This window comes from Miniopterus schreibersii, assembly GCF_964146895.1.
Source record: "Miniopterus schreibersii genome assembly, chromosome: 9".
NCBI lineage: Eukaryota > Metazoa > Chordata > Mammalia > Chiroptera > Miniopteridae > Miniopterus > Miniopterus schreibersii.
The window spans coordinates 62,596,385-62,606,087 of record NC_138118.1 but is presented as its reverse complement, the minus strand read 5'-3'; the positions used below and the strand labels follow the sequence as shown (position 1 = coordinate 62,606,087).

At 42.7% G+C, this 9,703-nt stretch overlaps 2 pseudogenes across 2 annotated transcripts; both read right to left on the bottom strand.

Moving 5' to 3' along the window:
• Window positions 1–679: 679 nt before the first annotated feature.
• Window positions 680–1,081, bottom strand: LOC308561545 (ubiquitin-conjugating enzyme E2 variant 1 pseudogene; annotated as a pseudogene). Its single transcript has one exon. The product of its transcript is annotated as a ubiquitin-conjugating enzyme E2 variant 1 pseudogene (transcript).
• Window positions 1,082–3,960: 2,879 nt separating this feature from the next.
• Window positions 3,961–4,386, bottom strand: LOC308561621 (microtubule-associated protein 1 light chain 3 beta pseudogene; annotated as a pseudogene). The gene has a single exon. The product of its transcript is annotated as a microtubule-associated protein 1 light chain 3 beta pseudogene (transcript).
• Window positions 4,387–9,703: the final 5,317 nt, after the last annotated feature.

Below are 9,703 nucleotides of genomic sequence, written 5' to 3'. Positions count from 1 at the left end.
CTGCTGCAGCCATCAGGGGACAGAAGCATAGGCCAGTTTCTTCCTCAGTGACTCCAGAAGGAACCAATCCTACCAACACCTTGTTTTGGACTTCTGGCCTCTAGAACTGTGAGACAACGAAGTTCTGGTGTCTTAAGCCACTAAGTTTGTGGTAATATGATGTAGCAGTCCTAAAAAGCCAATACAGTGATTTAGTAGAAACAATTTGAGGTGAGCAGAGAAAGGGATAAATATCCAGTCATTCAGATGACTAATTAGGGAGATATCCCATAACTGAGCAAGACACAATGAGGCCCAAAGCAATGCTGGGGCAGTGAGAATGCAGAAAGGGAGAGAGATGTAAGAAATCACTATTTCCTGTGTTGAAGGGCAGACTCTTCTCTGTTAGACCCCGATTTCCTAAAGTGGGGGTATGTCACCTCCTTGTCAGTAACACACAGAGCACACTACTGCTTCTCTCTCCTTGTCACTTTTTTTTGTTATAGCACAACTTATATACTTCAAATGGACAAAAAATTAGTATCATTTACAGTATCTTAAGATAAACTGACTTTAAATGGGAACTTCCTTTCCAGCACTTTGAGGTTGACAAGACATATCTAGAAAATTTACTAGTGTGGAAAATGAAGACTGCTTAAATCGAATGGGGGAGGGGTGGGCTTGTGGTTTTTCTTTTTGATTAATTGCTGTGACACTGTCCTTCAGGTGGCTGAGGGAGTTTCATATTTTCTTTAGACATCATTAGGCGCCAAAGCTCCTGCAGGACAACTTTGATACTATATGAATTCTGCCACCACTCCATTAGAACTATTAACTCCATTCATATTAATTTTTGTTACAAATCTTACAAAGAGGGGTGCTTCTGGGTATTTAGGTCCACATTCTATTTTAAGGCTGTATATTCAGTTTTCATAAATTGTTCTTGGGGCCCAATTATCATCCCTGTCCATCTTCTAAGTGTCATGTCTTCGTCACCTTCTAGACCCCAGCTAACTGTGCCATCTCCTATTCCTTTCTGGCCTTCTTTGAGATCTTCCAACAGTCAAAAATTGCGAGGGACTTTAACTCCCGAGCCCGTGGTGGCTGCTATCTTGAGTCTTTGTCACTCGAAGGCTGTCTCCTTGTCACTTTATAAACTCTAACTACATAGATGTTATAAAAGATGGCATCTAAGAATTGAGCACATCAAGTGTAACAAGGTGTCCTGAAACTTTAGCAGAGGCCCCAAGTTTTGAGGACGAAAGAGGAGTGCCAAGTGGACCCTCATCCCCAAAGCCGGGTAGTGTGTTGCCTTTGCAGAGCATTCCAGAAAATGTGAAATGGCTTTGCCAGCATTGGCAGGTCACGTGCCTCCAGACTGCGAAAGAGAAGGTGAGAATCACAGGGAGGTTGAAGAGCCTCCTGTGAGGGTTTCTTTGCAGAGAAGGGTTGGTGTGTTCCTCTAAATGGGTGTTTCCTCCTTATTTTAAGCTAACGAGAGGAGCTTAGAGAAAACCGCACTTGGAGATTTGAACTTGTCTTGACACTTGAGTGATCGGAACTGTCGTCTGCGTCCTGCCTGGGACGCGAAGCCAGTAGGCTGGGTGCGAGCTGGCCTGCCTGGCAGCAGCTGCAGCCGCGGGGGAGAGGGTCGCCTAGGAGCCGCCTGCTTTCAGTTGGGCAGGACCGGGATGACTGTGCGCTGGGGACCGCGGAGAAGCAGCTGGGCCAGGCCATTCGGAGAGGGGCCCCCATCCAAGCAGGCAGCCTAGGGCGGGGCTGGGGGCTGGGAAGTGGCTCTAACCATTGAACGAGCCTCTCTCTGGGAACCTGGAGCTAAGTGGGAACTCACAAGCAGACACCTGAAAAAGGTATCACTTGTCCCCGAAACTTGTCAGGTGAGGGACGGGTCAGCGATGGGCTAGCTCCGCAGAGCCCACAGGAGTGCAGGCTGGCTCCAGGGGCCCGGATAATAATTAGAGTTGTGCCTTCAAATTAAATATTCTGCACTCACTGCAGACCTCTGGTGCTCTATCCATGGAGGGGCCCACAGCAGTATCCAAACAGTGTGGAAAAGGTAGAGCAAACACTAAAGAAATAACGAAAAACTAAATTAGCCTCCCAGCTGCACATTTCATAGCCTGAAGTAGGCCTGACCCAGGAAAGGGAAGTTTTAAACTAGAGGGGGCTTTTGAGTTTCACTATTTCCCTGGACTGGACTTTTTTCTTTTGGGAGCAAGAGTTCAGCTGTGCCTTTATTCATGTTAGTTCATTAAAAATGTACTTGTTGTAAACAGAATAGAAATAGACCCATAACTGTCAGAGGGGAAAGGGAAGGGGGGGCTGGGTGAAAAAGGTGAAGGGATTAATAATCCCCCTCCACACACAAAATGTACTTGTTTTAAAAATCCTATAAATAAAGTGACCATCGCCTTAGGTAGGCTATAGGTCACCCTTCTCGTGTGGTATTTTTTTTAAAGCGGTATCTCTTATAGGAATCTTATTGATCACACAGTAGTTATAAGAACGTCAGATATAATGATATATGCAATTGAAATAAGGCAGGCTGATTAAGACTGTATATAATGTAAAAAGATATACATGTTAAACGTTGGCCATGTGGAGATGCGTGGAGTAAGAGCATGTGGCAGGAAGTTGGGGTCCCTTTGTGATTGGGTGAGTGCCCATGCGCAGTGACACTGCCTTTCCCCCTTTACTCCAGTAACTTTCACTAACAGACGCAGGCATTCCACACACACCTAAACACAAGGATGTTTTCACCTGCTACCTGTATAATCTCACGTGACCTTGCTGAGATTTTCTGAAATTCGCATGAAAAAAGCTGAGAGTAAACCCCATGCAGGCAACAGGAAAAGTCAAGTCGTTTATTCTAGGTTGAACTTAGAAGACACTTAACTCTTGCCATTAATATTTGTAAAGAGCATATGTCTCCTTTGCTACATTTACCACACAGTGGATATGTACTTCACATGGGGGAATTTTGATGGCTGTTGCATATAACAGTGATAATGGAAGTACTCTTAAAAATGTGAGAAAATTTTAATAACATATCTTAGTCATTCATTTAAAAGATAACCTGAATCATATACAGCTTTAAACCAAAAGGTAGACGGGAGTGCATTGGAATTGTAACGCTTTTAGCTTTTGTAATCTATGGTTTCAATTACTAATGAAATGGATGCAACTGCTTGTTTGTTTATGAAATCAAGAACTAGTCTGAGTTCTTAGAGAAAATCCAAAAACAGAAGAAATGCTATTCCTTTTTCCTTTGGGAACTTTTTAGAAGCTGGCCCCATATTATAAATCTTTCATGGTTCCTATGAAGCAGCGCTTGTGTGTATGTGTGTGTGTGATCATCAAAGGAAAAACCAAATAAGAACTTGCTAACACTGCAAGAAAATTAACATTTGGTGTATTTGTTCTAAGGAATCAGGAGCTTCAACAACTAGAGTCAGAATTTTTAACAAAAATACACTCCTATGTATCCTGCTTTATTCCAACCACTATGGCAAATCACTTTTGGAGGGTTATGCCTGACAACTGATGTTTAAAGATCCTCCTATAATGATTTTTCTAGTTGAATAGAAACCCTACTATAAAAAGCCAGCATTTTCCTGAACCCCAAAACAACATCTCTTTGAGTGCCTTTAAGTTACTGCTTGAATTGCAAGTTCCTGCTGGGGGGAGGGAAAGCATGGAAGTAACTCCAAGGTCTATTTTATTGGCAACTTAAGAGGCAGAGTATTTTTTTTTAAAAACTTCTAATGTTTGAAAATGAGAGCCTAGGTTAAATAATGTAATTTTTCCAAAACTGAACATGCTCATTTGAAGCTCAGTTTTTCTGTTCAAACCCCACTGCTTTGATGACCTGAGATTAGGCAAATCGATCAGTCACAATCAGTAGCATCCCTGTTATCCTTGCTAAGGATTTCAAACATTCTAGACTAGATGGAGTTTGTCTTATGTGGACATTTGCATTCCGAATGTCTCCTGAGAGGCATATACCACATGCAGGAATCCATCTTCATCATTCTCACTTTCCTACACCAGAAGTCGTCATGGAAACGCCACCATTCAGCGTCCCTTCACCAACAGGAAGAAGGCTTGATTAGCATTCAGCTGTATGCCTTTTGAATTCTCCTAATTAATTACTCATGTTGACATGATCTGGTCCAAGGGACTTAATTTTATCCAGTACAGGGAGCTGCTTCTCACCCTTGTATCTTTCTGTTATCCCTAGGAATTTGGTAGGATGCTGTTCTTGGATCAGGTGGTCACCTTCTCCCCTTTGTTGAAAGTGTGAAGCTGTTTGAAAGTCTTCTCCCACCACAGGGAGAGGGAGAATGGGCTGCAGTGACCCAGGCAACAGTGACTTCCATTGTGCATCCCCCACCCAGCTCCACAGCTGGGTCGGCTGGGATGGTCCTTTTATTATGCGACAGTGACCAGAGAGGTGACAGACTTGCCTGAGATTTCTTCCAGAGCTGGCCTGGAATGGATCCACAGGGCAGGTCTGAGGGGGAAAAGAAAGAAGAAAAAGACATTGTGCTCTGCTTGCTTCTACCAAGCCCAGCTCATTCAATAAACTGGCGACTATAGGATTAGTAGGATTTGGGGACTGAGTGGTCAGCTGTCAAGCAACACAGGTCTCTTTGTGGTCACCATGTATCTCTTGTCCGGGTTCAGGACAAATTCCACAGCACCACACAGCATGGGTGAAGACAGAGGCTTATTGGGAGAAGGGAACAATTACTGGGCTGGGTCATCAAGGGAAGAAAGGGCAGGAGGCTTCTGTTCAATCATTCCACAGAGAGGAGTCCTGGGCAGGGCCTCTGTTGGATGTGCAGCATTGGCCTACCTTCCAGTGAAAGGAACTGCCCCCTTGATACTGCAGGGGAAGAAAAAGTTTTCCTCAACCTTCTTAGGGTCCCTGGCGGGGTCTGAAAATCAAACTAACAAAGACAGGTGAACAACATATAAATTTATTCAACGTAAGTTGTATGTGACATGGGAGCAATTGAAAAGAAGCAGATCCAAGTAAAACTCTACCTTCTCCCATTCTCTTAGGGAGGGCAGCAGGATTCTTAATCACTAGAGACAACTCCAGACTCTTTCAGCCCAGAGATGGCACCAGAGTGATCTACACAAACAAAGCTTGCTAAAACACCCTTATCTTTCATTAATTTCTCCATCCAAATTGTCTTCCCACAATTTGTTGCCCCCAGAAGCTCAAAGTCCCTTTTCTTTGTTTCTACATATTTATTGTTGTTTGTTAAGATGCTCTGTAAGCACAAGTTCTAACCACCCCTTAGAGTTACTCATCACTGCCTACCCCTGTGTTTATGAGCAGTGCTAAAATTCTGGTTGTTTTCCTCTTGTGAATCTGCCTTTTGTCAGTCTAATTTGCAAGGCCTCGGCTAATGAATCTAAGGTAAGCAGAGAGAAAAAATTTATTTTCTTCCCTGCAATCCAAATATGATTTCAACCTATAAGCACTGTAAAAATGTTAATAAGGTATTGTATTTTTAAATTAAGTGTTCAAATCTGGTGTGTATTTTACATTTACAGCAATTTGAAATTTATAGCAAATTTCTATTTGGACTAGACACATTTCAAATGTTCAGTAGCCACATGTGGCTAGTGGCTAGTGTATTGGAGAACACAGACTAGTTCTACCAGACCCTAACCCCTTAAATACCTGTCAGCCACAATACCTGTGTTTCCTTGAAAATACTCCAAAATTATTTGGTGCCTATCTTGGTAGGCACTGTTCCCCTTTCTTGGAAATTCCTTTTTCTATCTGTCTTTTGAATCTTGCCTTATCTCAAATGCAAGACAAAGCTTTTCCACCTGGACCAGATGTGCTCACTCATTTATCCTATCAGAGATGATTGCAATGTACATACACATGTCAGTTTATCTTTATTGTATTCTTGAGATAAGCTATTGAGACTTATTTTTGTTTCTCTTCTTACGCCTTCGAGATTGCTCTGCATATAGTAGCTACCCAAAAAGGATTTGTTTTGAAGTGGACCACCCTGAATTCACTGCAAAGGAAAGGAATCAAGCCACTGATAGCTAGTGAGACATCTGCAGAGCAGTATGTTCTCTCCCTACAGGGAAACCAGAAGCCTGCTGCCTTAGTCACCCCACATGCAAAGCAACCATTAATTATATGGAAATTGCTCACACTGCACAGCAATTCAAAAAAGTTTTCATCGTTAAGTTGATGACTATATTTAATTTGGCTGTTATCATTTTAAGGCTGTGCAGGGCTCCCCATCTCCTTTTGGTATCTTGTCTATTAACTCAGCTAGAATATTCTTTTTCATGTCTTAGAAAATTGCCAGTGAGTCCTCATCAGGCACTGAGGACTACTGAAAGGAATTGGAAAGAAATGGTAACTGCTTTGAACAAATATTTACAAAGTGCTCACTCACATCTCCCTGGTTCCATTTGATCCAAAAGGGGAATTCTGCCTGTGCTAGGAAACAGTGAAGTAGCACTAAAGCGCTAGGTTTCCTTCTGAGTCTGGTCTTTCCCCCCTGCTTGTTTCTGTCTGCCGTCAGCTGCAGAAAGCACCAACCTGCCTTCCTTATAGACATCTCAGGGCTCAGGTTATTTGAGTTCCTTCTTCAAAGACTATAAAATATTACTTCATACCAAAGACTATTTACTAATAGTGTCTAAAGTGTTACTTCTCATAGGTATTTGCACTGTGCTCATTTCCCAATAGAAATGAAGTCCTTGTGGGTCTCTGACCTACCCTGAGTGGCACATTTTATTTTATTTTATTTATTTTATTTTATTTTATTATTTTATTTTATTTTATTATTTTATTTTATTTTATTTTATTTTAAATTCTCGACCGAGGATATTTTTCCATTGCTTTGCAGAGAGAGTGAAAGAAAGAGAGAAATAGAGAAACACGTGAGAGAGACACATCGATTGGTTGTGGCCCAACCAGGGCCAGGGATCAAGCCTGCAACTGAGGCACGTGCCCTTGGCAACAATCGAACCCAGACCCTTCCGTCCGCAGAGTGTCACTCTAACCGCTGAGCCAAGCCAGCCAGGGCGAGCCGCACCCTTTAGACTCTCCTATCTGCATAGAGACCGGCTTCTCATTCACCTGTAATACTATAGATTTTGCTGAATATGGGGACCCTCAGGTAAAATAAGATTACTCCATGTTAAGAATTTGGGTTTGGCATAAAAACCCCTGGGTTGACCAGTTACAGACCATGAGATACTGAGCAAGTTAATAAACTTCTCTGAGCTTTGTTTCTTTGTGGATAATACTATTTAGCTTATAAAGTTGCTGTGAGGTCCAGAGGAGATAAGGTGCAGTGCACCGTGTGTCCGATACACAGTAAATGCCAAACACCTCTGAGACATTACTCACAAAACAGTAAGTAGCATGCTTTTCATGCCTCCTGCAATCCAGACCCTAGGCTGGCTTTTCACACAAGACCCTTTTCATGACCACGTACAAAATGATTGCTGCTGTCCACTGCGGGAACCAGGCGAGGCTGCCCAAAGCTGAAGACGAGCAATCCAGGGGCTCCGGCCAATATCCTTGGAACATATTTGTGAAGGGGGAAAGCATGTGCTTCTTTGCATAAGGATTATTTTGAGCTGATTGTTTTGAGAAACCAGGAGAAGCTCTGAAAACAGAGTGAAAGTTACCGTTTTATAAGGGAAATTTACATTAGATGTGGGTCTGTAACAGGAAGAGCAATTATCAGGGAAATCTTTTCACCTGAGAGACTTACCTACAGGGCAATATTTGCTCACCAAATATTTCGTAAGGCTGCGTAATGCCTAAGTGCCTAATAAACCCTGGTGCTAGTGCAGATAAAGAGTGGTGCTGAGATTTAATTTTCAATAATCCTGGAAATATTTACTCAAACAAACATACATTTATTATAATATTTGTCAGTTATTTTTCATTGACATTTTTATTTTGAGGCCATTGTAGATTCATATGCAGTTATAAGAAATAATACAGGGAGCAAGAGAAAGATCCTGTGTACCCTTCACCCATTTCCCCCCAGCGGTAACAACTGCAGAAGTATATAGCACAATATCACAACCGGGATATTCCTGCTGATGCGACCAAACATCTCCACTCACCAGACGATCCTTCGCGTTGCCATTTCATAGCCACACCCACTTCCCTCCTGCCTTCATCCCACCGTAACCCCTATCAGCCACTACTCTATTCCCCATTTCTATAATGGTGTCATTTCAGGAATAGTCTATAAATGGGATCATATGGGTTTCTTTGCTTCAGACTGCAGTAGGTGACAGTCAAAGCATATATGTGCGCTCAGTGAGCTAGAAATATGAGTGGAGGGTATATTAGGGGCTTGAAGGTTATAAGCTAAAGATGTGGGCGAGGGCCAGACCTTATATGCCATATGTAATAATTTGGGTATCATTCCGTAGGCCATGGAAAGCTGTTTAAGGATTTTAATTAGAAATTAACGATTTCAGATGTGTGACTCAAAGAGCTCACTCTGGCAGCCAGGAGCTGGCACAGTCTAGGCTGAGAGCAGGAAGGACAATGGGAGCGTGGTGTGAGCCGGCCGTGGAAGGGATACAAAGAGCAGAACGAAGCCGTGGCTGCTGCGGATAAAGGAGACCTGAAAGTGAAAGAAGGGAGGGCGGGGAGGTGAAGGGCTGGGCCAGGACTCTGCCTTGGGTGACGGTTGGGGAGGAGAGCCGTTTGCTGGGACAAGTGAAGGACAAGATCGGAGTTAAGAGAAGGCGTCCAGTTTTCAAATACTCATTTCAAGGTACTTGTGGGACATCTGTGGACAGTGTCCAGGAGGATATGTGGGGAGAGAGCTCTGAAGAGAGGTCAGTCTTCCACCCACACGTGAGGAGTAATGGAATCCACAGTGACAAAGGGGTCCACAGAGACTGTGGACACAAAGAGCAGACAGCAGGACAAGTGGCTTCCCTTCTATTTTCTTACCTTCACATTAGGTATAATGACAACCATCAAGCGTACATTATATTTTCAGGGAGGAAAGTACGCAAGACAAGGCTTAAAACATTATAGAATTTTATAAATTCAAGGTATTACTACTGCAAGAAAGAGAATCTTAAAACAAAGAACTATAATGGAATACTAGCAAGTTTTTAGCTCTTTTTCTTTTAGCACTAAGCACTTTTTTAAACTTTTCCAAACCTACAAGTCGTGCTCCTGTTTTTGAAGAACTGAGAAAGGAAGACATGCAATTACAGTGATATTCTGAGTAGCTGTTTAGGCATAAACAGCAGCTTCCACATTCAGAATCTTATAATTAGGGGCAGGTCTCTAGCCGAGCTCCAGAGCAAGGGGGCTGGGACCATATAAAGCAAAAGGATCAGCTCCTCACTGAAAAAATGTAAAACCAGTGCCCACATGTATCTCTTCTGACTCTGGCACATTCACCTCTGAATTTTTCACTTGCTCTGAATACCTTCTGCCAACAAAAGTTCAGTGGAAGAGAGTCCCATGCAAGCGAGCTCTCCTGCAAACCAAAACATGTATAGTCAGATCTAGTCATCTCTCCTCCCCTCCAGTTCTAGCACCATCCCCAGCCTCCCATGGGAGTGATTTATTTCCTTCACTTTAAATATTTTATTATTAACAGGATTCATGAATACTATAGTGAAAGCACAGAGAGAACTCCAAATTGGTTAATAAAGAAAA